Source organism: Falco rusticolus, chromosome 2, assembly GCF_015220075.1.
Source record: "Falco rusticolus isolate bFalRus1 chromosome 2, bFalRus1.pri, whole genome shotgun sequence".
Classification (NCBI taxonomy): Eukaryota; Metazoa; Chordata; class Aves; order Falconiformes; family Falconidae; genus Falco; species Falco rusticolus.
Genome location: NC_051188.1, coordinates 45,868,905 through 45,879,645, shown reverse-complemented (window position 1 = coordinate 45,879,645; position 10,741 = coordinate 45,868,905).

The following is a 10,741-nucleotide window of genomic DNA, read 5'->3' as shown; positions in this document are numbered from 1 at the left end:
TATTTTAGCATTGTTATTTTAAAAGACAAACTTTACTGCCTATCCTCCCCCCACACCCTCTTTTTTTTTCAATTGCGGCAAGTATATACGTATGCAGCATTTCCAGGTTTAAGAACACAATTTTGAAGACATGCTTTCCCTCAGAAAAAGAGAAGTTGACATTTAATATATAACCACCAGCATGTCGTACAGTTTTAGATGCTTCATGACTTATGCTACATCCATGTTGGGTTGGTAGGTATGACACAACACTTTTGGGAGGATGCTTCATTTTGAAATGCCTGCTGGAGGACAGCCCGACTGCATACCCTGTTTCATACTTTAAAAATGCACTCCTCCTATGGTTTCAGATCTTTTTAGCTAAGAACAAAATAAACAGCATGGAAAATTGTCATTTTTGTGTTATGACCAAAGGGAGGTGCTAGGTTGGGCTAGGTAACTGCGGACATCCTCCTGGTTGATGTGGGTGGGAACAGTTTTCATCACCGCAACCACAGGTTGGCACACTTTATGCCCATGTGTTTTCTGGGGGAGCATTTGCAGGACCAAGGGAGGAAAGCCAGGCAGCACTGGAGCTGTATTCAGCACAGTGCTGTCATGTGCAGGGACAAGTTTCCAGAAATACCATACAGCAATTTCTCTGTGCACAGGTGGAAGAGCTGATGTGGCTGGTGGTTATTTGTTCACAGCAGTACATGGACACTATCGTGACTGTCAGCATTTACCACCTGAAGGGGTGGGAGGGGGAGGCAAATATCTGGATCATTATAATTGTACTTCGTAATGATTTCTGTAATATTTGCAGTTTAGAACTCTTGCTCCAGATTTGTTTCTTATGACATGAAATAAGACTGTTGATCATAGTATTTATATACCACTCTTCTGGAAGAAAGTCTTAGGACTTTAAAATTATTAGCATCTATAAAAATTATCATTTACAACAAATTCTGTTGTTATAGATAAAGATTAATTTCTATTGACAGCATGAGTAGCAACCTGGGAGAATGACTGAGGCTTTCATAGTTAAACTCTAAAATAAATTCCCCAGTTCCTGTGTATGTTCCCAACATGCTAATGCCAATAACTATTAAAACATTTTTATATGGATTATTATTTATAATATTTTATATGGGCATTTTCTGTGCTTTTGTGCTTATTTTTGTTTGAAACAGCATGCTGGTACTTAATGTAGACACCTGCTATGATTCATCAGTTTAATCTGTTAAGAAAAGTATAAAGGCTAAGTAATTTGTATTTCTCTAAAAACATATATGCTATAATTAACAAAACGTAAGCAAAGAGCTTCATGTGATACTCCCTAGAAATCATCCATATTTTAAAATAACTTAAAATGAAAATACAGAGACCATCCCATTTAACTTCACTGATTTGCAAAGTCTTTAGGCACTGTGTTACATCCTACACATTAAATTGGTCTTTTAAAATATTCATAGATCTAAATTAAGTATTTGAAATAATTTCCATTTCAAGTCTTAATATGAATATTAAAATCCCAAGGCAACTGAGAACTTGCATATTTAATTTGTTTTAAATTTAATGATAACATCTTAAAAGTATGATAATCTGTTGAGTTAGAGCTTGGAACTTTAAACATAAACAAACTGTTTAGTAATATGACCTGTATTTTAGCAAAAAGAAAAAAATGGATTGATGGTTGGTTGGCTTATAAATTAATCCTATGAATGTCCTTCTCTCCCAGTTAAAATCACAAAGAAGTTCTGCATTTATCTTATTTATTCTCTGCATTCAATTAAAAAAAAGGAAAATATTTCTTGTATTCTACATAAGTTTTGAATTCATTTTCCTAGCTGAAAGTGAGAAGGAATCACTATGTAGGCTTCATCAAGGCCACCTGAAAACAGGAAAGACAGGTCGAGCTACATGGACCAGTTATGGTACCAAATACAAGTGCACAACAGACCACTTTTGTAAGAATGCCTACTTCAGCTGCGCAGTTCCACATAATCTCACAGCCCAAGCAGATTTTTAGTTCTATACAGACTGTATCGGCTTAGGTTCAAAACTAGTTTTGGCAATCTCAGCACAAAAATATTTTTAATTGTGCACTGAAATGCCTCAAACTTTTGCTGTAGGACAGAGTGCAGAGCACTGACAGAAAGGCAGCTGCAAGTTTTGAAAAAGATGCTGAAAATAATATGGAAATTATTTATGTGGGGCTTACTCATAGGTCATCATAATTCCAGGTGATTTTGTTTATAGACATCATGTCAAAAACTTCCCAGAAAAATCTAGTGTGCAGCATTTGTTTTGTTGCTAATGCTGGAAAACTTTGTAACAAGGCCACAGGGCAAATTCTGACAAATAGATGAGATTAAGGTGACAATTAATCTCCCTGAGTGATGGGCAGATGGGGTTTTAGGCTGCAATACCTTTCATGAAGATAGATAAGAACAAGATGTGGCAATCATCTATTTATTAAACTTAGAAAATATGCATATCTGTGACTTCTGAAATTTGTTTCAGCTTTTTGCAGTTTATACCATAGTTCTACAGCTATTTGCTGTGAGACTAAAAGGTTAAAGTGGAATACACTATAGTTTTGCTGACTTCCACCCACAGTTACAGAAATGCTAAGGACAAGTAAAAAAGTTAATAAATATTTTTTATGAGCACACCTGCATGCTGTTCTGGGCATTGCTGTCCCAGGTTCAAAAATAGTATGCAGTGTAGTGAGACAGCATCAGGTTTGGCACCCTTTGCCCTAACCATCCTCCAATGCTATTCCAGCAGGTTTTGAACCCTTTTCTTACCCTCCACTGACCTTTAGGACTCACCATGCCTACCTTAACTTCATTCCATTAAAACATCATGCTGTTGGCCCCCATCACAGCCCTCCCATTATCTCAGACACTTCAAATCAGAGTTGGATGCATTTGGCAGCATAGATGTGGTCCTAAAGTAAAGCCTTGCAAACCCAATGTGGCAATGAAGGTCAAGAAGAGGGAAGGTGATGGAGTTATAACCAGCTGCACTTCACTTTTACTTTCTCCACAACAGTTGCAATGTGGTCAGCCTCTGCTCCTATTGCTCCTGTCATCATTTCCCACGCCCTTCAGCAATGCAGGGATAATTGCGCCTTCCCCTCAGTTGAGTCTCTGAAAAATTCGAGTCTATCCCTTGCTTAATGCTGTAATTTTGTTACAGGAAGCCTGCTGCTGTAGGAACCGGCAGCTTTGAAGGACAACTTGCTTGCAAAGAACTGTCTTCTTACACCAAGTCAAAAGTTGTTTTGCTTTTTCAGAAAACAAAAATGTCTGCATATTTAGACCTTCCAGAAGGTAAATATCCCAGGATGGATTCAACAAAGATATGCCCTTTTATTTTACTCTTTCTGTTCATACAGTTTTTGATTAATTAGAATTTAGCGGGGGCCTTTGAAACCTCTTAGAAATGGTTGTAATAAATCTGAGTGAAAAAGCATGTTACTTTTTCATTATATCAGAATTACATATTTTTTTACCATCACGCTTGTTCTCTCAGCTCTAAGATGCTTAGCAGCGTGGCCTCTAGTTGCAAGCTTGAATAAAGCACAGACATAGCATATGCTTATTATGTTCTAAACTTGAACGGACTGGCAATGAAGTAATTGCTGACAAATGAGCTCAGCATATAAGGATGGGGGCATGCTCTCTCAGCTAATGTGGTCCACACTACGTGGTCTCAAATAGCAAGGAGTAATGGTGCTTGCAAATTATACTTCTGACTCTGGCTGGAATAAGGAATTTTGCAGCAATGGTGCCTTACCAGAGAAAATTGTTGGTGCTGCAATTTTTATTCATTTGTCTCCAGGATGCTTTCAGGAATCTCCAAGGGAATCATTAACAGATTGCAGAAATCAGCTGTCACTTTGAAAGATACTCCTTCCTCTTTTTCCTCTCTGTAGGGACTAATTCAATGATTTTCATTAAAGAAGACCAGCTTTTAGCTGCACTTTATACAAAATTATCACTAAAAATAAATGAACAGAAATAACATTCATGAACATAAGTCACTACTTGTTTCCTTTCCTTTTTTTTTCATTGGATCAGAGGATGCCACATGAAAGAAGTCTTATTTCAATAACATGATTCAGCTTCTCTGTTGAAAATTAGCATCAGATTTCCAGATATTTGAAACATAAAATGTAAATATGTACCATTTTACATATGCAATTTCTGTATTTTCTGCATTATTAATCTGTTTCCTAGAGGAAGGTACAAGCTACCCTGCTGCTAAGTCATTAATGAAGTTCTGCTCTCTAATTAGAGGAAGTAGCTGTGGGAATGGTGTCTTGTGAAGCTATAAGGGTATACTCTGAAACATGTTCTGTTCCTGAACTTTGGTGTTGGCATGAAACTCCTAACTCAAGTGCAAGCCATTAACCAGTCACATAATTCTGACCCAGTGCCAGGGGTTACGTGGCTATGATAGGACATAGGTCTGCTCACATCTTCTAGATGGGTGTTATGAGTCTTATCCTTACAGGGGAGATGCGGGTTTGAACTCTCTGAGACTCTGCAAGCCTCATACCTCAGCAATTCAACACTTTCTCACCCCAGTTGGCTACCTAAGAGCTGCCTCCCACACTTTCCGCTTCTAACTGCTGATACAGTGATTATTCCAGGAGAACACTTGATGTTGTTACTTAACTGCTGAAGTTCCTGGCCCAGTAGGAACATACCATGTGAATGGAATAACGAAAAACACAAACGTTGAGGAGTGATACTGAATAACTATATTCTTTTGTCTAGTCAATCACAATGTGTTATAGGAAATAATTTCTCTAAACATTTTTTTATTCTAGTTTTCTTTAAAACCTCCTTGTAGCTAGGAGTTAGATAAATAAAAGCTGAAAAGGAGTTATTTAGCAATATTTAGCACAACAGATTTTTAGGTCTTAAGCACCAATCCCATATCTAATCAGAAAAGAGCAGAGAAAAAGCACACATCTAGCTGGATAGACACACATTTTACAGTCTGAGGCTTTCATAGGTGAACAGTAACTCATGCAAAAAATCATATATTTAAAAAAAATGAATCAAAGTTTTTACTTTGCTCAAATCCCCAAAGGTAGGCCTATCTAGTCCATTCACTCTAATCAGTTTTTGAAGAACTGTCTTCCTGTGAGCTCCTTATTAAACTGTTGCCTTATTTACATTTTACAATATTTCTTGCAAATTAGGTCTAGCAATGGATGCTTGGTTCCGTCAGATATTTTTCAAGAACCTAGAAGGCACTCATCAACAGATGTTTTGCTGAGTTAGCCCTGCATCTTGTGGTTCAATGTTCATGATGTTTTCCATAAAGGATTTCTTATTAGAATGGATATTTGTATGTATAACATGTCCTCTAATCACAAGCGCAGTAAAGCTTGTGTGAGCAAACTAATTTGTGGGCAGCAGCTACTTGTTACTTCTGATTTATAGATGCCTGAGACATTAGATTAGGAAACAAAAATGACATCTCATGATTTGAGTTGCCAATATCACAGACATTCATGAATAACAAATCAGAAAATTTGGCAGTAGCTTGGCTAACCTTGACCGATACACATATGCAAATTATGATAGTAATAGAATAAGTAACAGAAAAAATTACTCTGTTCATCTAAAATTTAATTGTTAAATGAGAATTTAGATAAATCTCATCCTAATCAATAACAATCAAGAATATCTTAATAAAACAAAACCATTAGAAATAAAAAGTTCTTCTGTTATGCAACAAAAAATGTTTAACTAAACACACAACCTTTTATTTATAGGAAACAGAAATATCAACTCATTTCACAGTGTGATACTTGGATCATCATCAGATGTTAATCTGATATCAACATGGCACCTTTCTTCTAACGAAATTTACAAGGCACATATCACACCAGGAATGTGTAAATCATTTCATGCCAAGAACACCCTAATCTGCTATGTCTCATCTCGTAAAACATTTATGGAAATCATTCTGTGCATACTGCATAGGAGAATTCAAAGGAATTCAGTCTGGAAAGGGGCAGACTGATTGCAAGTATCAACATATTTTTATCCATACAGTCCTACAGCCTTTTACCTGCTGTAGTCTCCACAGGATCTTAAAAAATTCCACCTGCTTTGATCAGATTACAAGAGCCAATCGCCTCCTTCGCACTACATTCCAGATAGAGTAACTCAATCTCTTATCAACAGATTTTTTCATTTAAACTGATTAAAAACCATAAGAAAATATCATTAATTTTAAAGGAGAGCAAATAATGCAACTTCTAGAATGCATTAACCATGGTTATTTAGTATTACTGAATGATTCCACGGAAAGTTATCTTGTATTAACTAAAGCTAAAATTCCTCTTTCGAAACTAGAAGGGAGACTCAAAGGAAGGCTTATAATGATAGAAGGTGGCAATGTGCCATTATTCTTTTGTTGTCATTGGCAAGAACACAATCATGTGCCCTTTAATCTTTGTTATTCAGCCTGCTGCTCATACGGATAACAGAATCAACCACTTCTTTCAATCAAAGGAACAGGAACAGAATTGTCTGCGTTGAGAGAGGCACCAGCACTAGACTGAAACTGTGATATCCAACTACTATGTGCCCCATACTAACATGCAGTTCTAAGTCACAGAGATAAAAATATTCTGTACTTTGCTGTACACTTATTATCTTCTAGCACATCAAATTGCTTATGAATATGTTGAAAACAGTGGACCAATAGATTAAAATACACAGAGATAAAAGACTTCTGCATTTTACTGCTTAATTTAAAAGTTATCTTTAGTGTGGCACAAATTTATTTCCTAGGAAATAGTTTTAACTTATTAATGTATCTTATTTCATACCTCACAAATATAGTGCATACATACTGCATTATAAATAGAAATAGTATTACTACAAATAGCAATATACTTGTTAAATTCCATTTACTCAACTGTGCGGAAATTTTTTTCTTTGCAGTTTTCCCAGTGTTCAGTCCCAATTATGCCTAATGTCTACTCCAAGAGACCTAAAACCACTTTCATTTGTAATTTCTAGGAAATGTTTTAACATCCTTTGCCTCTTTTGTAACTCATCTGTTTGTTGTTGTTTTTTTTTAAATAGTAACATCGGAGCAATTGGTAACTGCCAATATAAATTCTTGTCGACTTTTAAAAGGCAGTTAAAAATAGTTTAAGGCAGTGGAGAGGCCTTGCTAATTCTGTGGTTTTACTATCTCTTTTTAATGGATTATTATATTATATCAGCAAAGGGAGATTAAGGCTAGATTCAGAGAAAGGACTTTGATGCAGCAAGGCACCATTAAGTAGAACATATAGAGTTCATGAAGACCTGCCTGAATTTATAGCAGTGAATAGGCTGTTCTAAAGAAAGCTGCATATTTTGAACTCTGGGGTTTTGTGCATGAAATCCCATGCATCTACTTGGGATTCACAGTCCAGACCTTTACGCTAAACAGTGTGTGTCTCCACTCTATATATCAGCCTTGCATACGGAGCCTTTGACTAAGGTATGGAAGATGCATGTTTACTTCTCTAGTTTGCCTGAGATCACAGGTGCTTTGGCATGACAATGTCTAATAATTAAACACCTTGATCTACTGGAATTACTCAGGGTGCCAGAGGTGTGATGGGTGCCATGCAGCCACTGGGGAGGTCTAGGTGTCTTGAGAGCAACCTACAGGCTGAATAAGTACATAGCCTGGAACCAGACTGAAAAGACACTTGTAAAACACACAAGAAAGATCTCTTTCACACTGCAGGTTATATAGATATAGCCTCTTTTTCATAAGAACTTAATACTCGATACAGTTGCCTTCAGATAGGTCTTTGATTAAAAGACTGCACAAAACCTGAAAACCCCAAGACCAAAAAGCCAAAACCCCCAGTCACTGGATTACTGACTTGTCATCCTCTATACCTCCATTTCACATTTTTGGCTGCAAATGTATCCTGATTTCAATAAGAATGGAGACACCACTCCCCAGAAAAACTAAGATACTCTGACAGTGGTGAAGATGTTTTTATGAAGGGAGATCTGTACATCTGAACCACCTCAGGCTGCAGAATATATGACTTCACGTTTCCCCTTTCTTTCATACGTGTTGCAGTGATGAGGCTAAGATGAAAAAAAATATGCATTGTTATGCCCATCCTGTTTTTGAGAATGAAACCACTGACCTTTGTGCACACCTCAGTGCAATTTGCATGGGTTAAGTCTGACTAAAATACTTGGATGATTAGGTCCCTCTAAGGGACTTTGGTTGAGTTTAGCCATCTCACCATCTGGTATCTTGGTTAAATAGTGAGCTTAAAGGCAGAGATATCTTGTAAGATCAAGGCAGCATGACCTATAGCGAGCTCTTGGATCATCTCTTGAGCACAAATTTCACCCAATTCCTATTAGGAGCTGGGCAAATCATGGGACAACACACAGTCCCAGTTGTCTTTGGCACTGATTATTACTTAGAAGTAATATGTCTATACACATAATAGTGATGTTTATATTTAGAATATTTTCCTTGTAAGGAACCAAGTTTATTTTCTCTTCAGACCTTTCACAAAATGCAGTGGCAGAAAGTTCATAACTGTCATTTTCTATGCATGTCATATTATAAAAATCAGAAGAGTCATTGATCTGTCAAATGCTGAACATGTGCTTCAGAGACTTTACTAATGAAAGTAGCCAGCAGATAATTTTTCAGTTTTCTTATTTTATTTTACTAGTTTCAAATTTATAGTTAAGAGTCAAACAACACAGAAAAATAATGTTAGTAGCTATACATAGAAGTTAGGTATTAAAAAAAAATTTACAGCAGAATTAAGAAATTACCATGTTGTGCACATGATCCCACTTATGATGCCATTATTTAAGCAAAGGTCCTGTTCATTTAAAAATCTGCCATTGGTAATTCAGCTAAGACAAGTTTAAAAAGAAAATCAGGGGGACAAAGCAGTTTTCATGCATGCCATTCAATTATAGTTACAAATGCAAATATTTTATACAATCACAATTCAGTATTGTTACATTTGGATTAACCATTAATACGAAATAAAATAAAGTTCATTATTTAGATAAGCCAATCTTTATAAATCTTTATAATCTAAAAGCCTCAAAAATATCCCACACTGTCTACTATATGTCCCAATATTAAGGCAGTGCAAACATTTCTAAAGAGGGTTCAGTACATTTTCCAGAGCCTTGTATGAACATTTGTAATCAAGATGAATTATGTAAATACAATCTCTGCTCTAATTAATAAAATGTGAATTCCTCATACCTGCTTTAAAACAATTTAAATAATGTGTGCAATGCACCTTCATATTTATGTCATTGTATACAGAGCTAATCATACTCACCCTAAATATTTCACACTCCCCAGGCTCTTGTGTGACTCACAGTGGAGTAATCTAATTTTTCCAGGAAGAAATCTCACTAGAACGTCAATTCAAGGAGTGAAAATGCTTATGATAGCAGAAACCTCACATTTAAATAAATGAGAACATTTGTAGGTCCAGGCTTTTAATTTCAGAAATAGGTAAAAATCCAGCTTAATTTTGTCTGCTCATCTGAGATCATAGGCACTCAGTTTTCTTCTGTGAAAGCTCATCTATAGTACAAAACCACTTGCAGTCCTTTAATGATAGCTGAGTAAATTCATAGGTCCCTCATACCCTCTCACTAAAGAGTTTTGCCTTCCATCTTTATATGTTATGGACTTAACACTGATACTTTCAACACTGCTGAAGTTTTTATTAATACTCTGCCTAGTCTAATTAATAATGTCCGCTATCTCTACAGTGCAACATCTCAATCCCTAAGTATTTTTCCAGATAATCTTCTTAAATGTCATTAATTTACTTATTGTTGCTAAGTAACTCTCTACATAGATTTAAATCAGTTCAGATATTTAGACATACCCAATTCATTCATTCTGATCATTGCATATGCCACGTATATAAAAATGTAAATACATGTATGTCTAGAAATTGTACAAATTTATAAATTGTATGAATTATTACTTATATATACAGGTAATTATTTATTTATACAAATATATTTTTAAGGGGAGTGGTCTGGAACTTGATATAGGAGTGGGCCCTGGACCTGACCTTAAGCACCTCCTGTGTCCCAAGAAATGATCATCTAAGCCTCATTCATTCTACTACATCTCTGACAAGGGAGTGACCCCACTATCCTGGAGACAGAAAGTGGTAATATTCACAGCAGTATCTCAGTAGTATGATCAGTTAAGCAGCTTGAGGGTCAAGCAGACACAGTAGCTGTCAACTGGAAATGAAACAGGGAGCTGAATTTCTGACACATGCTGCCTTTCTTGGCTGCTGAAGAAGGGACATCCAAGACTTCGCTTCATAGTTTTGGAGAAGAGATAGCTGAAGCTTATGGTACCCATCAGATGAAAAAAGCAGAGATGGACCATCCATTGCTAAATGAGAAGAAAAGTGCAAGGAGAAGAGGTACAGCTGACTAAAAGCCTGGGCACAGGAAGATGCCATTCTCCAACATGGATATTATCCATCTAACATGATTGCCCTAAAAATTAATGAACAGATAAAACATGATTTTAAGTCACATTTGGTTTCTAATCAGGAAGCTAGTTCCTTCATAAAAAAAACTAAGGCTGAGACAGCCTTCTCCATCTACTGCACTTGATTTTTTAATCCGTGTGTAAAACCTTTCACTTGTCATTATATAATTAAAACATGACTATTGCAGTC